Source organism: Rhopilema esculentum, chromosome 16 (genome assembly GCF_057945365.1).
Source record: "Rhopilema esculentum isolate cy_ngs chromosome 16, ASM5794536v1, whole genome shotgun sequence".
Taxonomy (NCBI): domain Eukaryota; kingdom Metazoa; phylum Cnidaria; class Scyphozoa; order Rhizostomeae; family Rhizostomatidae; genus Rhopilema; species Rhopilema esculentum.
The window spans coordinates 3,340,122-3,350,457 of record NC_142830.1 but is presented as its reverse complement, the minus strand read 5'-3'; the positions used below and the strand labels follow the sequence as shown (position 1 = coordinate 3,350,457).

General features: G+C 34.9%; 1 protein-coding gene across 1 annotated transcript in view; it reads left to right on the top strand.

Moving 5' to 3' along the window:
* The first annotated feature begins 1,509 nt into the window (after positions 1–1,509).
* LOC135682242 (cyclin-dependent-like kinase 5) overlaps positions 1,510–10,336 on the top strand; it is a 77,680-nt gene continuing 68,853 nt past the window's right edge. Inside the window, exon 1 of the mRNA XM_065197040.2 lies at positions 1,510–1,610. The gene's annotated coding sequence lies outside the window, so the exon portion shown is untranslated. The remainder of the gene's footprint in view (positions 1,611–10,336) is intronic.

Below are 10,336 nucleotides of genomic sequence, written 5' to 3'. Positions count from 1 at the left end.
ACTTTGATCGTTAAGGCTAATTTCCACTAGACGAATTCTTTGTCGCGAATCGAACTTTTTCAAATGTGAGTATGCGTGGTGTCATGTTCTCAAATTTTGCAGCGAAAAAATTCGATTCGCAGAAAGTAGATCACGGTCCTACTTCATCTCTACGACTCTTTATTCGATACGAAAGAATTCGCCTGGTGGAAAACAGGCTTTATTTGAGCATTATAGGAATTTGTCAGAGGCTTTACAATTTTCAATGAAATGTACTGTTAATAACGAAGCAATAAACTTATCTATCTGTTAAACGCCCTTCCTTGGACTGCATGATGCATTTTCTGTTTGAATTCAGGAAATTCTTCGTGCATTCGGAGTGGCAATAGCTTAACGAAACCATAGTTAAACCCAGTATGTAATTACAATCGTTCAATAAATTTCTTCACCCCCAAAATATGATGCTAATGTATGTATGTGTATCTAATTCGCCGCCACAATCATTTTCTTTACATATTATACAAATTAAAAAGATTAAAATACAATTATATAAAATAAAGACGAAGATTAAAACCCCTAAGTTCAGTGAAAGGGATACGTTAAAAGGTCATGCTGACCTTATTTCCATGATGGTATAACATGACTCAGTCTGATTTTGAAATCATGTTTTTTATGCATCATGATGGTCCTGTTTTATCAGCCATGGACCTCTTCACCAGCAATCTCCAAATAACTCTATTTTGGGCCATTCTCACAGTCTCTGATGTGTCTAGCCCTAAAGCCCTCTTGATATTGTCACTCAACCAAGTTGTTCATTTTCCCTTTAAAGGAATGATTAAAATGTAGTTTTGAGCTGCAACCTTGAATTTAATGCTTAATGCTACCATCAAGCAGCTGTTGTCTGACGTAGGCATTGATTTTGGAACTCGTAATTGCAACTTAAAATCGCCTTTTTATACATACCAAATTATGTCTACACGGCATCAAGCGCTTTATAAAAGACCGATAAGGAGTAATCTAAGGCTGTTTGTTAGACCATGTCAGAGTGCATACAATTAATGATTATTTAAAACTCAAAGCAACGTTTCTGCCATCACCTTGGCAGGTTTTGGGCCTTTTATGTCCGGTTGAAAAAGGCATCTAAGCTTTGCTTTTTCATGCTGTTATGGCTGAAAAGTATTGTTCCAGCCATCTTTTTCAAGAAGGTTTTTAAAGAAACAATGATCTGTTGTGATTGTGTCAAGATGAAGTACGACATTTGATTCACAAGTCCAATTTAATTACGAAGCAAAACATCTAGAACTAGATATGGCCTTTAAAACAAAGTCAAACTGGTAACTTCGCTCACTGGGCAAGGAAGTTTGCATTATTCGTGTTCAAGTGCCAGATTAAGGCATAAAACTCTGTGTGTGATTGGAAAATAGTTTGAAAAGATCTACGCGGCAGAATAGAGCAATTTCGATGCATGGGGGCTGCCGCACCCTAATCGCTCCCACAACGTGCGGGAACGAGGCTATTGTATCAATTCAGCTCAATAACTGTTTGTTGTTGAAACCTCAGCTGGCGGGAATGTACAAATTAAATGGCACCTGCACAAATGAAATGCCGAATATTCAAAATGTTGATATGAGGTTTGTTAAAAGATTGAATTTTCCCAGTTAGCATTTCCCTTTTAGTTGTTTCATTACTGTCTTGTTGTGTTGACATTTGGTGACTATATGGATTTGCTCCGACAAACACTTGTGCATTGCTGACAAATTATTATAGGTTTGGTCTTTAGATTATTTTGTTTCAATTTCCCCAATAATTATGGTTTACAGTTTTTGAAAAGCTGAGTAGTGGTAAGGTTTGTGAATTCCAGATGGAAGGTAAAAATGAAACATTGGGCGCCCTTTAGAAATTTGCTGAAGCATCAAAGACTTTGCTATTACGTAAAGACCCTGCTTAACGACACCACAACTTCATCTTGAACTGGAGAACATGGCACGTGCATAGGACCATTTTTTACCGTTTAACAGTATTTTTCAAAGCATAGGTAGAATGCAGCAGAACAACAGTTTTTAACCGTAACTGTGTGAAAATATTGCTGAGCAATTGCATGTTGGTACTCTATTTTCCATCAGATTTCTTCAGCTTAGTTTTCTGCACAAATCTTTATGGTTTTAAGTGTATACATATCTTTAACTATTTTATTGTCAAGTTTTCAATTTTTTCTTTGAGAAATTTTCTCGAATCTACTCTTAAGAAATAAATGTGTTGGCAAAGAGTTAACATGCTTTATTTTTGTGTGGTCTTTATCAAGCCTTATATGATGATGCAGTAATAACAATCAAACTTAACATTGGTTTGTCATCAGAATAATGGTAATTACAGTTTAAAATTCTGTCATTTTGTACTATCTGTCATAACAGCAGAACAGTGCATGCTGTGGTGCATAGAACATGATGGTTTCCTTCAGAATGTATCAAACTTTTATGGACAATTTCACCTCTCTATCAACAAACACTGATCAACAACAAAATTTTAATGGTTATATTGTTTAGTTATTCCTTGCATGAGAAAGAATGACTTTTGATATTAATACCTGTTGGTTTAATTCAAATATTTTTGATAATATTGAACAATTAGGAAAACTTGGAGCTGTCGTATTCCATTATACTTCATCCAAAAAATTTTATTGCAGGTACTGTTCTTTGAATATAATGATTAGCCCTCCTATTCCATTTAATAAAACCCAAACATTATTATAATCATAAAGTTATCTATTTATTTGTTAGTATAATTAAGACCCAGTAACGTATCAAAAACCTCTGAATATCTAGTCTGTTGTTATCTGCTGTGGGGAAATATTCCTCAATAGCAAAATCATTTGAAATATGCCAGTAACTATCAGAATAACAGGATTTTTGTGGTTCAAGCATATCATTCCCTCATCATTGCCATTTCACCTTTTTGGCTAAGTCATCATCAGCACACAATTACTGCATTGTATTCTATTTAAGACTGCATAGTCCCATCTCAACGATGAAATAGATTTAAGGTTATTATGTGTCACTCCAGCTATATGGTTTCTGGTTTCTTCTGAGTACCTCCTCAATTATTGATTTATAGAGCAACCAGTCCTTAAAAATGTTTTGTCAAGTTAGCTCCAAATTCTATAAAGATCTGATTGATTTATAGCCTCTGACCATTGACAACAGATGAGATGTAGGCTCATTTAGGGGCAAGGGTTTCATCATTTCCTTGTGACGGACAATTATATTTAAGACCTTTGTGATAGATTTATAGATCACATGACTAGAATTGAGAAGTAATGAATTTCATTTCTGTCAAAATATGTCCTGTTTTGTACAATCTCTTAAAATATGAAATATAATATCAATGAGTGTGATCTTGGCGATTATGAATCTTTTATTCAATCATAATTAAAAGGACTTGAAAACAGAAACTTTGCCATAGTTTCACCAACATCAGCTTCATTTAATATTTATAACAAATAACTCTATAATTTTTTCTCTAGCAAAGCTAGCTTTGGTTATAACTGAACTTTTTGTGTTGCATAATTACCATCTATTAGCTGTAGGGAAATGTGGCTTATCGATTTAAACAGAGAAATGCAAACATGGTTTACAAACCTCATTGCCTGTCTGTAATTTGTCACCTGCCCTCGCCACACATTTAATTGCCACACTGACAACCTCATTTGTACATTAACTCTGAAATACCAGTGATTTTGTATGGTAAACCACAATAACTGTAATTTTACAACTTGGCCAAATCTTTTCATTGTGTTTTCATTGTCTTTTTTGGGCTGCAGACAGTAGAAAACCTGAGCATTTCCACTTTTTCTAGCTGTGATGAATTTACAAATATGTCATCCTTTTAAAAATACTGAATATAATTTTGATTTCAAGACCAAAAGACTGTTCCTCCATGAAAATGTGAAACTTTACTGAATTCAATAAACTTTATTCGTTTTTGTTTTTTTATTTAAGTGCTCTGTAAAATTTTAGTTTCATTATTAGTTGTATCACCTATATTTACAAAAAGCTTGTGTTGTTGTTACTTGATTTTGGAAAGAACAGGGCCCCTGGTGCAAGACTCAAAGTAAGTGAATAAGTGAGTGTAGGAAGGGTGGGAGATCAACAGCAAACTATTAAGCAAAATTGCAAAACCTAATAAGTTTGTATTAATAACTTTCTTAATTTTACAAAATAGGAAGGGACATAGGCAGACCAGGTCTGTTCTGTTTTGCTTGCTTGGTCACATGTTGCTTTGCCTTGCCCTGATATTTGCCATTCTGTTATGTTCTGCTGTTCCTCTTCTGGTTTTGGTTGTTATTCTTTGCCTAACGATTCTTACCTGGTTTTCATTGTATTTTGTTTTGCTATCAACTAATCTGAGCTGTTTTCTTCTGCCTTTTGTGGCCTTCTCTGCTTACATCACGTGGTCTTGTTTACAGCTTACATCACGTGGTCTTGTTTGATTAAATTCTGATATTCTTAGCTATAACCATCTTTTATCCATATTTTTTCAAATGTGCTTTCGCTTTCACAGCTTCACTGTGGGTTTCTTGTCACCAGTTGTCAACAATACACAAAAATGGTTTCTTGGAGATTTTCAATATCCATTGTCGAGTGTACATACTACGCATTTGCTTTATTGTTTTATTATCAGGCTGAACATTTTAAGCCTTAGAAATTGATTTGAGTGAGGATGTATTCGCCGACCGTTGGTAAAATCTGAGAGTAAGAACATTGATAAAAGTATGTAAATGAAAGTAAATTTTCTTTTCGATTTCCATGGCTAAACAATCTAAGTAGACTTTAGCTTCTGGGTCCTCTTTCTTTGACCTTTATGTTCTTATACCGATGGCTGTACACAAGCTGTCATGACGTCATTCATTTTATTGAAATGACTTTAAAGAACGAATGCAAATATTTCGTTGTTGTGTAGGTTTGGGAACGAATGGATTCATTCCTTAGGGATCTGTCCATCAACTGAAGCTTAAAACCTTATTGCATAGAAGCCTCGTCTCAAGTGTGACTGAAAACCGCTTAAACCCCATTATTAGCTGTTTGATTTATTACAAGTTGCAGATCGTTTCTGAAACCAATGATTCACGTTGTTTCGCTAAAAAAGTTTGTATAAATCGCTGTTAGGAGTTATTATAATTTGCAAAGTGCCTTCAAATACATTCTTTCACGAGCTTTTTGATGTGAAACTTTCTTTTATACGACCCCTTCTACATTCACCTATCAGTTGGTTGCACTTCAGAAACATAAAGAAGAGTAGAAAGAGTTAAGCTGCAGGTAGTGTAAAGTTATTCTTTGTCCGCAAAACCCCTTTTTTGAAAGCCTTAGGTTTTCAATCCTGTTTTAGTTTGAATGCCCCCCCCCCCCTCAGCTTCTGTCAGCCCACTCTTATTTTTGAACCCTCGTCCTTTTTTATTGGAAGGTTCTACTTTCCGCTTTAAAACTGCTTTTTATATCATTGTCCAAATCAAAAACGCGTATCATTTAGAAATTTTGCTGTATCTTTTGCTGACCACCGATGTATATATGTTTAGCACCAAGGCAGTAATGCATTTCGTAATTCACCAAATTTGGCTTTTCTTTAATCTGCATGCTTTTGAGTTTCCTGGTCTAAAATTTGGCAAAGGAAGTCATCCTTAGAGCCGCGAAAGCGTTTACTACCACATCCTCGCTCTATTTGTACTCTATCTCATTGGCTTTCCTTTTATTTTCTTCAGATTCGGTATGTAATACCCACAGCTTAATAAGTTTGTCCAGACCGTAAGATGTAATTACTGGTGCCCGCCATAACCGACAAAGGTGTAGTTTTCTTGGGTGTGCTCAGCGCCGATCCTTATATTGTTTCAACAATATCATATCAAGGTTAGGTTGCAGTTTAGAGTGATTAACATCAATCTGCCATGTACTGGTTTTGACTGACTTTTCAACTAGAGCTTTGCCTCACTAAATAGTCAAGGTGGCAAGGCCTTCTTGCAGAGTTAACCATAGTTAGTTGTATGTATGGAGTTGTATGAGTTCTTCTAGTGATATGAATTTGCCCATATCTTCTTGGGGCGTTCGTGTGAGACAGGTCATTTACAGAGATACACTCTTTATTTTTGAATAAGAAACAAAGGTCGATGCTGAGTACTCCGGTTTTTAACAGTTTAGGAAAATCAAGTATTCATGGTTTCTTAAGAGTTTCTTAGCTAAGATGTCACTCATTTTCAGATTCGGAGTCCTATACTTAATTTTTCGTGCTAGGAAATTTTGCTACAGAAACTTGCTAGAGAGGGTTTTCCGATGTTCCTTTTTTCCAAATGAAAACATTTCTGCCAAGAGGTTCGCTTCCGTTCTAATGTTCGCTTCCGTTCGCTTCTGTCTAAATTTTTTGCAAACCATCCAGTTATATTTGTGGATTCTCACGAGACCGAGTTCTTGGCTTTTTAAACATTCAATTTTTTCTTAACTTTTTTTGCCTTGAGTACTGAGGTTTCTTGATTTTTTCACGATTTCCCAGTACTCGTTTCTTATGAAAATACGAGCGTATGTACTTTACTAAGGTTGTTTGGTGAACCTATTACGTCACAACAGCAGGCTTGGCTGGGAATGGCGTCTGGCCGCTCTTACACGCCTAAGAACATAACTAAACCACTCTAAAAGTTCGATCTATCGTGCACCTTAGTTTTACATAGCTGCATCTAGTATTTTTTAGCATTAATAAAATATTTTAAGAGTGGTTTAAACCATCATTGATGAAATATGAGCTGTTCCACGCTCTGTTTTGAATATAGATTCTGAGCAAAACAACATTTTAAAATTTTCGGCTGACAGTTTCATTTGGTAATACGTGTTATAAGTGTTTTTCTTGTTATTTTAGCTTATCGAATAAGAATACAGTAAGTTCACCCACAAATATTTTAGAATGTTGCGTCTGAACAACTGAATAAGACTCAATCATAGGCCTAAATTACTGAAGAAGTTTGGTTTGCGACATGCCTGTCTGTTTCTTCCCAGTAAAACCTGCATATTTAGCACAAGTCTACACTACTACACTTTGATTTGGTATGATAATTGCTACTTCTGTAGTAAAGCATACTAAATTGTAGAAAAGTAATGGGTCATTATCATTGTAAGCATGTGATACAAGGTAAAGTTAAAGTTAATACAATCTAGGAGAATATGCATAAGTATAAAACATGAACAAAATTGACATGAACTAGATTGGTATCATATGATAAAGATAGATCGAGATTAGTATGCTTAGAAGAAGGAAATTGGATATTTGCTCATTTTTTGGACGAATTTTCAGAAACATTCAATTTTAATAACTGCTTACTGAAATTTACATTATGCACACTCTCCATCGCAGAGGCTGTTTTGCTCTGTCCAAAAAGGTCGGTTGCCACAGCCTCTGCGAATGAGTATTGTAGTATTTTCGCATGAATTTCAATGCAATTTATAAAAAAGCCGCCTAAACTCAGATTTTTTTTATTTTTCATTTAATTTTTAATTATTTACACAGGGTAAAGCTATCAACTACATACATAAATTGCTTTCCAAGCTGCCCTGTACAAAGAAAACGATAAACGCTAAAATTTAAAAATTGCAGATATACAAATATACAGATTAGAATATCAAAGTAAAAGCATTTAAAATACTGGAACTAACGCCAGTAATGAATAGGGTCCCTTTATGTTGTGGAGTTTTCGAGAAAACATTTTACTTGTTTGAAATTTTTTGTTAACGATAAAAGTAAGTAGAAAGTGGAAGAAAAATATGAAGACACGAAAGCGATTGCCAGTCAGTTTATTGGGTATTTCCCGATTGTAAAGGATTTCGCAAAGGTAGAATCGTTGGTAACTATCAATCGAGTTTTCAAAAGTGACGTCACAAAATACTATTTTTAGAATCTTTTAATTTTGATCGCATAACATACAGTCGAATACTGCTATCTCGAACACAGTTATTTCGAAAAATTCTCTATCTCGAACAGTCTCCCATTTCCCTTCGTTTTCCTATGGGGCTTGGTATAGAAATAAACTCATTATTTCGAATTCGCTTATCTCGAACTATTCGCCATCTCGAACGAAGTGTTATACCCTTCAAAGAAAAAACCGTAAATTCATCTGCCTGAGAAAAAAGACTGTCTTTGCAAATCTGCCTGTCTTTCCTTTTGGTAGATGTCCTACAATAGTTTCGTTTTTCTAGCCACACACTGTGTATTTGTCGGCTATGTTGTTTCTCCATCACGACTTTCAGTTTCCTCCAATCTTGGGCTACCAGATAGAATGATAAACGTGGTGCCCTTGGATAAAAGAATTTACTTCAAATTCAATTATGTTTATATTTGGTTTTTTTTTCTGCTACTGCTACTTTGACACCAGCAAAAGAAATAAAATCATTGTCGTTTGCCATTTTGCTATAAAAAGCACTCCAAAATATAAGGCAATTTTCAATAATAGACTATTTTAGTTTAGTTTGATGTTTAACAAAGTATGGGGGGATAATGAGCTCCTTTCCTTGGTTAATATTCTAATTTCAAACACAGATGATCCCTTTTTGATCGAAAAAATCCTGAGTCTTGATATCTGTAAGTCTTGCTATGTCGAACAAATTTTCGTTTCCGTGCAAGTTCGAGATAGTAGGACTCGACCGTAGAAGAACATGGCTCTATTCATAAAGTTATGAACAGAAACAAAATTACAAAGTTTGGATGGGGTAAGTTCAGGTATTTTATGATGCTGTTTCACTTTTGGAATATTTTGGAATATTTGATTGAATCATGACTTGAAATGATTGATTGATAACATGATTCATTAAAATGACAAATTTGAAGATTTGTCAATAGTGCTTGTCATCTGAGCATACTTGTAGGCTCTAGGAACAATATCAGGATAATGTTTACCTTTATTCAATTTTATTTTGTTTTCATTCCATTTCATTTCAGTTCATTTAAGGAGGGTTGCCCTTCAGCCGGATCTGATTTACAAGATGCCCTCCACTTAAAATTTTTAATTACAATCAAAATTTTGAAAATTAAATTAAATACAATGTACCTTAACATATTGCACCTTGGTGACGTAGTTAATTCCTCTTTTTTGACACTCCAGTTTGACACGTGTTGTCAAAGTCTCTATTTAAACGAAGCAGCCATTTGCAAAAACAACTTCTATGTTCCTCAATAATGCATTAAGTAGAGCTGATAGCGTGGCGCTTTATTAGTAAGGTTTTGTCTCTTTAAGATATGCAGATAATTGTTTCAAGTTCGGGCCTAACAACAAACACGATCACCCCGGAGATCCTCCTAACAAACCAATGTCTTCTGATTAATATATACAATGATTCTTTGGCATTGCTTTTATTCAATATAATATGTCAGTTATTGTTTTTGCTATATTTTCGTAAACTAAAAGAATATTTTTCACTGCAGTAATATTCATGGACAATATATTAGTTTATATTCATGGACAAGATTAATATTTCAAAGATGTCGCATTTCAGTCTGTAATTTTAGCATGTAGGAAGAATTTCTGGTAACAAAAAGAAAATCTTTTGTTCAATTCGATTATAGCCTTGCCACATAATCATTGTATTTTAATCAAAATTGTCGATCCTTGTTTAGACACAACTGCTAGTCCTTCAGCCTTGTCACCTTTTCACTCAGGCCTACTAATGTGTCTTTTAAAGTCTCAAATCACCTTTATTGTATTTTCCTGCTTAGCGCGTTTCTTTTAAATCTGGTAACTTCGTCTTAAATCTGGTTCGCGGCTGGGCTTGTGACCAAAAAACCATCTGGCACCAAAAAATCCGGTGCTAATCGCAGTAATCGGTACCCAGGTGAGAAGATAAGGAACACGAGATAAGAGAGTCATATATAGATCACTGTAACGCTTTCAATGTAACTGATATGGAATCAAGATGAGAAAACTTTATCGTTTTAAAAACACTGCCTGTGTGAAATTCTCTATATCTAGCCCCTTCTATTTCTAAGAAAAACGCTTAAGCAAGTGTATTTTCTGGCCTACATGGCAGTTATTTTGAGGGTCTAGAACTTACTGAAGCGAAAAGATATCAAAATTGGCTTTAGTATTATCCCCGTAGACACGGATATAAGCGTTAACTGTGGGAAAATGGGTTACGTTTATCGATATGGAAATAAGTGTATGCATACGTGCCATGTTGTCACATAAACCCGTTCCCGTTCACCAGATGCTGGAAAACGGACTTCAATTCTGTCTTTCCCATCGCATGAAAATTTGCTAAAGCAACAAAGTTTTGAAGCCCTATTTAGATAACCATTGTTTTACTACCACATTTAGCAACCCCCTTTTGTTGCGATT